Below are 14,069 nucleotides of genomic sequence, written 5' to 3' on the forward strand. Positions count from 1 at the left end.
AACCACTTTCACCCATTCCCGTCATCCTCCACCCCCACTTCTGGCAACTAATCTGTTCCTTGTTTCTCAAAGTTTGTTTTTGATTTTTTTTTTTTTTTAATTCCACATGTAAGTGACATGATATAGTATTTGCCTTTCTCTGACTTATTTCACTTAGCATAATACCCTTAGAGTCCATTTATGTTGTTGAATATGACAGGATTTTCTTCTTTTTGTGGCTCAATAATATCTTAATATCTCACGGTGTGTGTGTGTGTGTGTGTGTGTGTGTGTGTGTGTGTGTGTGAGTGTGTGTATCACATCTTCCTTAGCCATTCATCTGGTGACAGACAATGGACACAGGTTGTTTTTATGTCTTGGCTGTTGTAAATAATGCTACAATAAACCAATAATCATGGGGGTGAAAATATGAGTTAGTGTTTTTCATTTTCTTTGGCTATGTACCCAGGAGAAGAATTGATAAATCATATTGTAGTTCTATTTTTAGTTTTTTGAGAGCCTCCATACTGTTTTCCATAGTGGTTGCAGCAATTTGTATTCCCACCAATAGTATATAAGGGATTCCTTTTCTCCACATCCTCGCCAACACTTGTTATCTCTTGGTTTCTGATGATAAGTATAAGGCAATATCTCATTTTGGATTTAATTTGCATTCCCTTGGTGATAAGTGATGTTGAACACCTTTTCATATACCCATTGGCCATCTGTATGTCTTCTTTGGAATAATGTTTATTCAGTTTCTCTGCCTGTTTTTTACTCAGATTTTGGTTTTCTTGCTATTGAGTTGCATGAGTTATTTTTTTTTTAATTTTGCATACTAACTACTTATTAGATATATAATTTACAAATATTTTCCCAACCCTATAGGTTGCCATCCAATTTGGATGTCCTTTCCTTTGCTGTGCAGAAGTTTAATGTCCTACATGTTTTTGTTGTTGCTGTGTTGTTATTGTTCATGCTTTTGTTGTCAAATCCAAAAACAGAATTACCAAGACTGATGTCAAGAAGTTCTGCTGGGAGTTTTATAATTTCAGGTCTACAATAAGTATTTAATCCATTTTGAGTTGACTTTTGTGCATGGTGTAAGATAAGAGTTCAGTTTTATCCTTTTGCACATCACTGTCTAGCTTTGTCAACACCATTTATTGAAAAGACTACTTTTTCTCATTGTATACTCTTGATTCTGTCTTAAATTGGTTGGCCATATATGCATGGGTTTATTTCTGAGCTCTCTCTTCTGTTTCATTGAACTGCATCTATTTTTGTGCTAATAGGCACACCTCATTTTATTGTGCTTGCTTTATTACACTTTACAGATACTGCATTCTTATCAACATTGAGGCAAGACCCTTCACAGGCAAAAAGATTACAACTTGGTGAAGGCTCAAAATGGTCAGCATTTTAAAAAATAAAGTATTTGTTAATAAAGGTATATACATTGTTTTTTCTTTCTTTTCTTTAATTAAAGTTTATTGGGGTGAAAATGGATAGTAAAGTTATATAGGCTCCAGGTGTACAATTCTGTAATACATCATCTATATCTCACATGTGTCTTCACCATCCAGAGTCAGTTCTCCTTCCATTTGATCCCGTTAATCCTCATACACCATCCCCCGGTCTCCTTACCCTCGGGTAACCACTAATCTATTATTTATGTCTATGAGGTTTTGTTTTTTTATTTGTCTTTCTTCTTCCTTTAAACATCGTGCTATTGCACACTTAATAGACTACAGTATAGTGTAAACATAACTTTTATACGCACTGGGAAACAAAAAAAATGTCTGACTCACTTTGTTGTATATTTGTTTTATTGTGGTGGTTTGGAACCAAACCTGCAATATCTCCCAAGTATATCTGTACTGTTTTGATTACTGTAACTTTGTAATACAGTTTGAAATAAAAAAGTATGATATCTTCAGTTTCATTATTGTCAAGATTGTTTTGACTATTCAGGGTATTTTAAGTTTTGTACAAATTTTAATAATTTTTTTTTCTATTTCAGTGAAAAATATCATTAGAATCTTTGTGGGGATTGCATCAAATCTTAGACCACTTTGGATTGGGTTGACATTTTAACAGTATTAATTCTCTAATCCATCAGCACAAAACATCTTTCCATTTATTTGTATCTTCTTAAATTTATTTCATCAATGTCTTATAATTTTGAGTGTAGGGATCTTTTACCTCCTTAACTACATTTGTTTCTAGGTATTTTATGCTTTTTTTATGTAATTGTAAATGGAAATTTTTCTTAATTTCTCTTTTTGATAGTTTGTTGTTAGTGCATAGAAATGCAAGTGATATTTGTATATTGATTGTGTGTCCTTAAACTTTACTGAATTTATTAGTCTAACAGTTTTCTGGTGGAGTCTTTAGGGTTTTCTGTATATAATATCATGTCATCTGCCAATAAAGACAGGTTTACCTTTTCCTTTCCAATTTGGATGTCTTTTATTTAAAGTTAGGTTGCTTTTTTTTAGGTAAAGTTAGATTGCTTACTTGAGATCTTTTTTTTTTTTTTTTTTTTTCCCTAAAGTTGGCACTTATTGACATGAATTTCCCTCCTAGAAATGCTTTTGCTGAATCCCATAAGTTTTGGTGTGTTGTATTTCTCTTTTCATTTGTCTCAAGATAATTTTTTTTTTTATTTCTCTTTTGATTTCTCCTTTGACCCATTGTTTTTCCAGGAGCATGTTGTTTAATCTCCACATATTTGTAAATCTTTTCAGTTTTCTTTTTCTTATAAGTGATATCTAGTTTCTTATCATTGTAGTCAGAAAAGGTGCTTGATAATGATTCCAATGTTTTAAATTTTATTGACTTATTTTAAAACAACAAGAAAAAAAACACGTTGAAATAAATAGGAAAGGCTGAGACACACCTGTCACCATAAACGCCACCCTTGGTACAGCAAAATAGAATCAGGAGAAATTCATAATCCCCAACTTCTCCCTAGGGAGTGAAGGGTTTGGATGCAAAATCTAGCTCCCAAACTTTTATGACTTCCTCCTAAGGAATGGTGCCCCAAAACACCCAACTCTTAAATCCAACAGGGCTTATGCCTATAAGAACCACACGACTACAGCAAACAAGCAAACAAAACACAGTTTATAGGGTTTCACAAGGACTCGCAGCAGCTATCCTCCAGGGCTCAGCACAGAGGCAGCACATAGAATTTCCCATCTCCCAGTCTTTCCTTGAAGAGGCCTATTTGCATATCTTAAAAGCATTAGCTGAGGTTCAGGCTTCTAATTTAGCACACATCTAGGGACCTGCTGCAATACTCTCTGGAGAACAGGGAAGCCAGACTCTCTTTGTAACTGAAGAAAGAGAGCAGGAGAATTGGCAAAGGAATGTTGGATACTTTTCCTGCCATAGAGATATAGAGAGTTGATATTTCAGAAGTGTGATCAAGAAAATAAATATTTTCTATGTGAGAATCTTTGAAGATGTTTACACTCTATTTTTCTCACTGGTGATAAAGTGACTTTAGAAGTAAAGAATATTTTTAGTGGACTTTACATCTTTTTGAAGATATAAGAACACTTACTCTAGAATCTCCAAAAGCTCTCAGGATGCCATTCATATAATAGATCCCAAGGACTTTGTCACATTCCTGACTGTAAAGAATACGTTTACTTTAATGAAATTGTTATCAACTCAATCATACTTAGTGTCTCCTTTTATAATAAATACTGTAAATGCTCTCTTTACCATCCTGAAATTAAATTCAAAGATAACACCTAAATACATAATTACACACACACACACTCATACACACACACACACACACTCATACACACACACACACACACACACACACTCATACACACACACACACACACACACAATACAATGCCTTAAATTTAGGATAAAGGAGAAATAAAGGCACAGTTAAATAACATGATTATGTCTCTATATAAGTGCTCAGACATAACAACACTAGAAGACATAATGAAATAATCAGATACTTGAACCCTTAAGTGTAATCACCATGAAGCTATAACTGCGAATGAAGTTTGTGTTCAAAAAGCAAGGATTTTTTGTTTATTTCATTTACTGCTATATCATCAGTGTCAGGAGCTGTGCCTGACACATAGTGTGTACTCAATAAATATTTTGTTCAGTGATTGAAAGAATTAATGCAGGTGTTTTGTATTGGTTTAAGTACCACTAACAGCATTGCTGTCATAGATGTGATTTTCTGAACTGTGGATCAATTCTTGGTGAATTTCCAAGCAAAAGTTTTCCCGTTTTTTTGTGTGTTTTTTTTTAATCTAAGTATTGTTAGTAGTATAATTATTATTCATTAAGTATTAATCCATGAAAAAAATCACTAATCTGTAAGAATTTCTTTAAAATAGTTTAATTGATATTAAATATGTGATTTATATCAATAAAAAATGAGTTTGCATTAATTGATCACCCATTATATACTCAATAACAGAGACTGTGCTTATGCACCTGTGTATCCACAGCTCTTGGAAAGGCACTAGTAAATACTTTTTGAATAAATGAATTCTTGCAATAACTCTGCTAGGTCGGTGTTTTACCACTTTATTGTCTTTCCATTTGCCATGGCTTATACTGGTCTATTACTGATATTTGAAGTAACTTAGCAGAATTGTATAGTTTCTTCATTTATGAAAAAATACATATTTTACCCAGAAATTTAAGACTATGTTTAATTCATTATTACTTAAATAAGAAGTAAAAAAGGACATCAAACAATTTTTATCTTTGTCAATTCTTTGCCCAGATCCCTTTGGATCTCTTCTCCCTTCTGTGAGTGCCAACCTGACTCCCCATCATCAACACTGCCATCTTTGTAATGGTAATTATAAAGACTGTGAAATAATTTGGGTATTTTTAAATTCCATTGATATGCAAAATAAAAATGACAGGCTTAAATCAGCTAATAGATAACTTTTGCACAGAGGGAAAGCCAAACGGTATCTTGAAAGTATTTAATGAGAGCCTCTTTTCCTGCAACTGAAGAGAAAATCAGGCTAAAACCAGGCCTAGGACCTAACTCTGAGAGTAGCTGAATTACAGAGAAGGCATGATTCCCATTCCTGATACATTTCCTATGCTAAAGAAAAGGTCTAAAGTACAAAAGGAATGGGCCCCAACTACTTAGGATAGGAAGCCCTACATGGATGCTTTGGAGAATCTTGAATCCCCAAGATTTCTTTGAACCCTCCAAGGCTGTAAAAGTACCCTACATCTCCTTCTAGAGGATAAAAGCCTTCCTTTGCCTAGAGACCTTGCAGAAGGCTCTACTGAATTAGATGTTTCCTAAGATGATAATGGCCTTCTTTATGATTACCCTCTACCATCCCTATCACTTCTAGACTAATAGTATAAAGTTTAGTAAACTATTGTACATCCTCTAAGAGGAAATGAGTCATTCCCACCCAAAAAGATAATATCTTGTAAATATGTACTGACCAACACCAACAATGGACTTTGAGTTTGCTAGATGAACGGAGGGAGTGTTAGGTGTACACAGAATATATGACTGTGTGAGGGAGAGTTTGTAAATATGTACCACAATCTAGTGACTTCAGAGTCAACATATTTGCAAAGACAGCTAGAGCTCTTGTAACTTGCTACTGGGATTGCCAGCTAAAGTTTGGGAAAATGTTGGTTTCCAGTAAATGGATAGAGATGCAAAAATTGTCTTGGCAGAATATTGTGGAAGGGGTCAAAACATTTAGAGAGGTGAGTGTGGTAGAATGAAAGTATTCATTGTCTGACCTATTTCAGAGTTAGAGGACTGTTGTATTAGTAAATAAATAAGAGGGAGGATAGTGAGGACCTCACAAACAACCTTGTCATTCCTAAGCCTGGGTTGATGGAGGAGAGATTACTCTGGAGTTGTGTTTCTTAGAGTCAATGAGGATTATAGGATTTTGGCACAGCATTGGCCTGTGCCAGCATTAAACTTCAGAGGAAAAGTATATGTAGCTACCAAAATGTAGCAAAGCTGGAATGTCAAACAGGATTGTATTTTGTATTATTTAATTATCTATGATTTTTAGGTAAAATTTAATATAGACCTACATTCATAAAATTAAATCATATTCCCATATTATATGTTTATGAAAAAAGAATCAGAACCAAATTGTCCTTCGATAGCTGATTTGATAAAGAAGATGTGGTTTACGAGGCCTGAAAATTAAGCTCACGAAATTGCCACCATGGCAGCACTGCACAAAGAGTTTGGTAAGGTTTCATAACAGTGGTACTCATATATCAGTGTCTCACAGCTGAGTGCAGGTCCACATGTGGTGGTGTCTTGCTGAGTGGAGGTCATTATTGCTGTAGAGTGTTTTTGTGTGCCATCACCAGAATGTGTGAGCTTAAATCAGAGCAACTGAAAATATCAAATTTCTTGTTAAACTTCACAAGAGTGGAAGTAAAATCAGGGACATGTTTGTCCAAGTTTATGGGGATAATGCCATGAAGAAAATGGTGTACAAATGGATTAAACATTTTTCTGAGGGGAGAGAATGTGTCACTGATGAAGAGAGGTCAGGGGGCCAGTAATGAGCAGAACTGATGAAAACATTGCAAAAATTCATCAAATTGTGCATCAAAATCATTGGCTGACTGTGAGAAGCACAGCAGACCAAGTAAACATTGATAGAGAAACAGGAAAATCTTAAATGAGAATCTTGGCATGAGAAAGGTGTGTGCAAAAATGGTCCTGAAGAAGTTCACCAATGAACAAGAGCAGAGGAGAGTCAAAGTTTGCCAAGATTTTTTGGAGAGGCAAGACGATGTTTTGAGCTGTATTATCACTGGTGATGAACCATGGCTGTACCAATATGACCCTGAAACAAGGCGTCAAAGCACACAATGGAAGTCAGCCAATTCTCCACAACCAAAAAAGTTCCAACAATCCAACTCAAGAGTCAAAATGATGTTGCTAACCTTTTTTGATATCAAAGGTATTATTCATTATGAATTTGTACCAACTGGACAAACAGTTAACCAAGTTTACTATTTGGAATTGCTGAAAAGGCTGCGTGAAAAAGTTAGATGAAAACGACCTGAACTTTTCGCCAACAATTCATAACTCTTGAATCATGACAATGCACCAGCTCACACAGCATTGTCTATGTGGGAATTTTAGCCAGTAAACAAATAACTGTATTGGAACACCCTCCCTTCTCACCTGATCTGGCCCCCAATAACTTCTTTCTTTACCTGAAGATAAAGGAAATATTGAAAGGAAGACATTTTGATGGCATTCAAGACATCAAGGGTAATATGATGATAGCTTTGATGGCCATTCCATAAAAAGAGTTCCAAAATTGCTTTGAAAGGTGGACTAGGTGCTAGCGTTGGTGCATAGCTTCTCAAGGGGAGTACTTTGAAGGTGATTATAGTGATATTCAGCAATGAGGTATGCGGCACTTTTTCTAGGATGAGTTCATAAACTTAATTATCAGACCTCATATATACACAACGGAATACTATTCTGCCATAAGAAAAGATGAAATAGTGCCATGTGCAACAACATGGGTGGATCTTGAGATTAGTATGCTAAGTGAAATAAGTCAGACAGAAAAAGTCGAGAATCATATGACTTCATTGATATGTGGGATATAAAACTGAAAGCAACCAAGGAACAAGACAAACAAATAAGGAAACAAAAACTCATAGACACAGATGATAGGTTAGTGGTTACCAGGGGGTAAGAGGGGAGGGGAGATGGTAGAAGAGGGTAAACAGGGTAAAATATATGGTGATGGAAGGAGAATCAACTCTGGGTGGTGAACACACAATGTGATATATAGATGATGTACTACAGAATTGTACACTTGAAACCTATGTAATTTTAATAACTATTGTCACCCCAATAAATTTTAATTTAAAAAAAAAGAATCAGGTTTAGTCAATAGAGGTCACTTATAATAATTATGCAATAAAAACAAATTATTATCATTTCTTGGATGAACATTCATTTTGTAATACAAATTTCATAAGTGAATACTGTATATTGATCTTCCTTTCTAGATCAGAGTGGTACTCAAAAATACCCATAGCTTTTTCAATTTTCAAATTATTTTTGTCTTAAAATGTTTATCCTCTTTAAAAATTTTTCTTAGTGATATTTCATGCTTCGCTTTGCTTGACAGAAAAAAAATATGTGCATATGAGTGTGAGAGTGTGCAAGGATGCCATATATTGTTCACTGAAGGAGCAAATTGAGGCACATTCTAGTAAAAAATGTGTATAATGAGCCATCCCATTGCCTTTTGGGGTGTCTCTTGCCTGGGAGCCACTTTATGCCAAGAGAAGTGATTTCGTGGCATGTTAGCTTTAAATGTTCCCCCATCCTGTTTAAGTGGCTGTATTTAAATGAAGTTTAAGTACACCAGAACTTGTGGAAGCATTAGCAGTCAAATGGGCCAATGCTTTCTATTATTCAATGAGTGTATCTGGATAGTAGATGGCATGTGTGTGTACTTATGTGTGAGTCCCCACTGAGCACTCCTGTATTCATTTCAGGGCATAAAAAGGCATACATTTTATCAAGTTTACTTTAGTAGTTTTAGCTTGTTAATGAATCCTCTGTTAAAAATGAAGTGAATTTTTCTATTTTAAAATTAATATATACTTATTCTGGAAAATCTGGAAATATATATTTTAAGTTTAAAAATACCACCCATATTTTCACCACCTGATAGTAAACCAAGTGTTTTTTATACTCACTTTTCTGTTTGTTATATTTATATATTTTCTTTTTATAGTGAATATATAACTCCAAATCCTTCCTTTTCACTTATAAAAATAACAAGTACTTTTTCCAGGAGCTAAGACCTCTTAAACAATATTTTATGGTTTCATAAAAGCTCAGCAAATGCGTATACTGTACATTACTTAATCATCTTATCATAAACATTTAGCTTGAGTATCAGTCAGGTTTCTCCAAAGAAGCATAACCCATAGAATGGATAGACAGAGAATAGATAGATATTGTAGATAGATGTGTATATATATATATATATATATATATATATATATATATATATATATGTACATACATTGATGATAGGTAGATAATAAGGAATTGGCTCACATGGTTCTGAAAGCTGAGAAGTCACAGAATCTGTAGTTATCAAGCTGGAGACCTAAGAGAGATTATGGTGTAAGTTCTAGTGCAAGTTCAAAGCCCTGAGAACCAGGTGCACTGGTGGTATAAGTCCAAATCCAAGGGCAGGAGAAGACGGATATCCCAGTTCAACAGGCAGGCAGAGAAACAGATAATTCTTCCTTTCTCTGCAGTTTTGTTCTGTTTAGACCCTCAACAAATTGGATGATGCCCTGTTCACATTGGGAAGGACAATTTGCTTTACTGAGTCTCCTGATTTAAATGCTAATTTCATCTGAAAACACATTCACAGCACATACAGAAACAATGTTTAACCAAATATCTGGGCACTGCATGGCCCAGTCATGTTGACACATAAAATTAACCATCATAGATTGTTTTACTTATTATTACGAAAAATTCCATCATCAGTATTGATGACAGCTTTACATTTTTTGTTTTATTTCAGAACGTATGATTAATTTCTTATAATAGAGTTCTAGAGTGAAATTATCAGATTAAATTGTATAAGTATTTTAAATTTTCATAATTGACCCAAATTGTTTCTAATGATTTTTATCACATTATATTTGACCACAAATTTATCATTCTGTACTACAGTTTTACATATTGTTTAATTTACATAGAATTAAAATTTATATTTGAATTTATTTGTCTTTTGAATACTGATAAGGTAGAATATTTCCCATATGTTTATTAACCATTTTTATGTCCTCTTTTGTTAGACATTAGGTCAGATCCATTGGTTGCTTATGTAGTGAAATTATAGGACTTCTTAAACTTATTTGTGAAATCTTATATAGTACTAATATTAGTATTCTCTTAATGTTACCTTTTTAATTATTTAATCTTGTATTTTTTAAATAATGTTCTAATTTTATGTACCTCAGATCTATTTTATATCATATTTAAGTTTATAAAAATCTTGTTAGCTCAACAGATTTAATGAATTATTATTTTTATTTCTTCCCAAATTGTTGTTTAAATTTTTGCATATCATATCTCATTTTGGTATAATATATGCGGTGAGTATAGGTTTATTATTTTCTAAGTAACAAATTAATTACCAAAACAGTTTTATTAAATAATCTTCTCCTTGCTCACTGGTTTGCAATGTCTCTAACATGTATTATTACTCAGGGAAAATAAGATCTAATCTCCACATGTATATTCTGTGTTGTTTATTTATGTCTATCTAATTGTGATATGCATATTTAAATATTATGGTTTTGTAACTTATATAATGTCTGATGGACTGGTCTTACCTATCCCTTTGATTTTATTTTTAAAAACTGCTTTCCTGACATATTTTTAACATATAAAATATTAAAGTATAACTTCAACTTTCCTAAAAAGTATTTTTCTATTTTGAATGAAATTAGATTAAATAAATGCAATAATTGGGAATAAAAGATGTCTTTAAATATGCATCCTTTTTATCGAAAGCATAGTATGTCTATCCAATTTCTCAAAGAACTATGCTTTAATTCTCTATTTGAAAATGTTCTTCAAATATGTACTATCCATGTTTTATTGAGGTTATTCCTGGGCACTTTGTTATTGCATTTTGATAAAATCTCCAATAACAACATCATTGATTTATATTTCACCACATCGATGGATCTCACATTTCATATTTCAATTGGTCACATCTCTCCTTTTGAGCCATCTGGATAGTATTCACAGTTATTGATATAAATAACTCCTTACAGATAGCACTGGCTCAAGAAAAGTTCTTCCTTCCCAAATCCCAGTGGAGTGTACTGAGGAATGTAGAGAGAGTTGATTTAATCAATAGCACTCATAATTCCTTAGAGAAGGTAAAAGAGAAGAAATGTTCTGTCACTGGCCTTCTGTTCAATCAAGAAGCTTTCCCATCCTCATGTCATTCTCACCCAGAGCAGCAACTACCATATGAATGTAGGTGACGTCCAAATATGAATTTCACATCCAAATATTCAGTTAGAGGACATACAGGTCCTCTAGCTAAACTATATATAACTTTACCTGGACAAGCTCAATTTGTCCAAAATTCAACTCATAATAATTTTTGCTCAAATGGGCTACTTTTTCCTGTATTTCATATCTGACAATGATACTACCATTCAGTTGCTTATGTCTGAAGAACATCATCTTAATTCTTGTTTGTTATTCTTATTTGTTTTCTTTTTCAAAGAATACAGTCTTCAAGTCTCTTTAACATTTCTTTAGTATAAAATGCCTCTCTATCCTTTCTGGTGCTGCCTTCATTTTAGACCTTATCTTCTCTCCTTAGCCAAGCAATAGTTTTCCCACATTGTCTTTTCTGTAAAAAGGCTCAACCACCATCTACCCTTTATACTTTAGGCAAAGGAAACTTTCTAAGAAGCAAATCATGGATTTGTTTTGCCCTCCTTTTTTAAATGCTTCAATGGCTCATCATTATCATCAGGGTAACAAGTGTTCCATGTACTAGGATAGCTATAGAGAAAATCTTGTATGTTAATAAGGATGCTTTGTTTTCAGCCTGCTAAGTAATTTACTCTTAGTTAAGTCAAAGTATTCACATTGCCAGGATAGTAAGACTGAAACAGAGTGATAGAAAATAGTCAATAATTAGGAATTGAAAATCAAATTGGAAAACCTGAGGTTAATCTGAATTTATACTAAAATCCAGCCCCAACTCCAGGAGAAATAAGGGAAGGAATATTAGCAACGCTAAGGACAGTGCAGAAGAATAAGAAAGAATGGTGACCTTCTAGAATATTGGTACCCTGGAGAAAAGGAAGTGAGTAGTGGCTGAGAGCAGTGGGAGGTCAGAATTGGAGAACTTAGAGGACACTTTTGGTGCTAGTCCAGGGACAGTGTGAGGTCATCATATGGGAGCCTTGCTAATGGCAAAAGTCAAGCCAATGTCTGATATTGGTACTTAGCTGCATACTGGCTGCTCCTTTTGGCCCTGTCTGCCTTCCTGTCAACAACATGCCACCTTCATTTCATTCAGAAATGTGGCACTTGTGCTCCAAGACTTTGCTTATCATTTAGCACACCACTTGACGTGTTTATTCTCTAGTCCCTTTCAATGGTCCAAAATATTTAGAAGTTTAAAAAAAAAAAAAAAAACAGAGAAAGGGGTATCTTAACTTCTAAGGGAGCTTTGTGTGTCAGGGAAAGCCTAAACACTCATACTTGGAGGTAAAGCGCTGTGGTTAAACCTCTTCTGTGACTGTGCACATACTCAGTTGTCCTATGTTCCCTAGTTCTGTAACCTCCTATGCAGTAACCCTAGCAATCTGCTGTGGCTACTTCTAGATACACTAGATTATGGAAAGCTTTCATGACTTCACCAATGCTCTTCCCTCTACCTAGAAACTTCCATCTGTACTCCACAAAATTTCTCAGTATACATGTTTATCTTACAAGACCACATCTTTCAAAAAGTGTCTTCTCTTTCCTTGTCATACACATGTAAGAACAAAAGTGCAACGAAATATTGGGCTATTGCCTCCTCTCCACCCACACTCCACCACCTCCACCAAGCTGTAGTTCTCAGCCTCCAGAGAATAGAAATCACAGGTTATCTATCTTTCTGTTGCTAATGACAAATACAAAGCCAATTATTTAGCAAATGTTAAATGAATGAATGCATAAATAAATGAACCTATTTGTACAATCCTTAGTAGCCACCTGAAGGCTTAAATTCAGAGAATTTTAATTAGCTCTGATATAATTCATGTGGTCTTTACTACCCAAGACAATTCCTTGTTTCTGTCAACCTATCTTTAACTAAATGTTTCACTTTTATTTCCAACTTGGTGTCTCAATTATGTGAAGCTCCCCACAACTAGAATTATCTTGCCAGCCAGGTTCATAGGCCTGAGGCTACTGAGGATGGAGATAGTGGCAAGTTAGTTAATATGGCAGATGCCAGGGTTAAGTGGACACAATGGAGGCAAACACCCACCAACATTCCAATAATATCAGACACACACACACACACACACACACACACACAGGTTAATATTTTATGCTGTGTGAATATTTTAAACTTTTGAGAAAACTCAGATTCTTTAAAATCTGTAGGAAGTATAGGAAGACTGGCTATGACTTAATGTAAACTGGATAAATACACCTCCAGTTGGAGTGATAATTCTCCTTTTTTTTTTTTTTTTTTTTCCTATTCTAACTATCCAAAAGCAAGTTCCCAGTTCCTGGACGTTTCAAGTTATCTGCTAAGAAGGATCATTGTTTTTAGTTATGGGACTTATCATGACTTCAGGTAATTTCACAATTGCATTTCTGATGGACAACACTCAAAGGCAACAGCCAATCAGTCTCAACATTTTATTTTTAAACTATGATTTAAATGGTATAATAATGGCTGATTTTAAAAATAGATATATTTCTAAATCAGATACTTTCCAAATTGCAACTATTCATAAATGTAGGGAGTAAAGACAATTTGGTTAACAAATGCCCAAAAATTACTTTCTCATTATTATGATTTTCTAGTTGAATGGAATTATTTCTACCCTAAATTTAAGTGTTTGGTTTAACCACCATGACATTATTAGTAGATAACTATTAATCTTTGAACTCAGAAAGCCTCTTAGACCAACCAACTCAACTTTACTGACCTCTAAGACACAATGTAAAATATTTTTCACCGCTAAAGTCTATATATTTAACAGATCTATAGTTTGAGCAATAGTAGAATATTTAAAGACTGAATAATTTTCCAGTAACTATACTCACTAATCCAAGATAAGCATATATACCTACCCTTAAAAAAATAATGTGTAGAATTAACATATTTTGAGTAGTCTATGTCTATAAACCATTAAAATCTCCAAACCTAAAACAACTCTAAGACTCAGTAAAGTAAAATTTATGTTTACAATGACCACTGTAATGCAATGCCTACACAATGAGAAACAAACACATATAATTTTTTTACATTTTT

The sequence above is a fragment of the Rhinolophus sinicus genome, chromosome 14, assembly GCF_057876585.1.
Source record: "Rhinolophus sinicus isolate RSI-liver-muscle chromosome 14, RSI-T2T, whole genome shotgun sequence".
Taxonomy (NCBI): domain Eukaryota; kingdom Metazoa; phylum Chordata; class Mammalia; order Chiroptera; family Rhinolophidae; genus Rhinolophus; species Rhinolophus sinicus.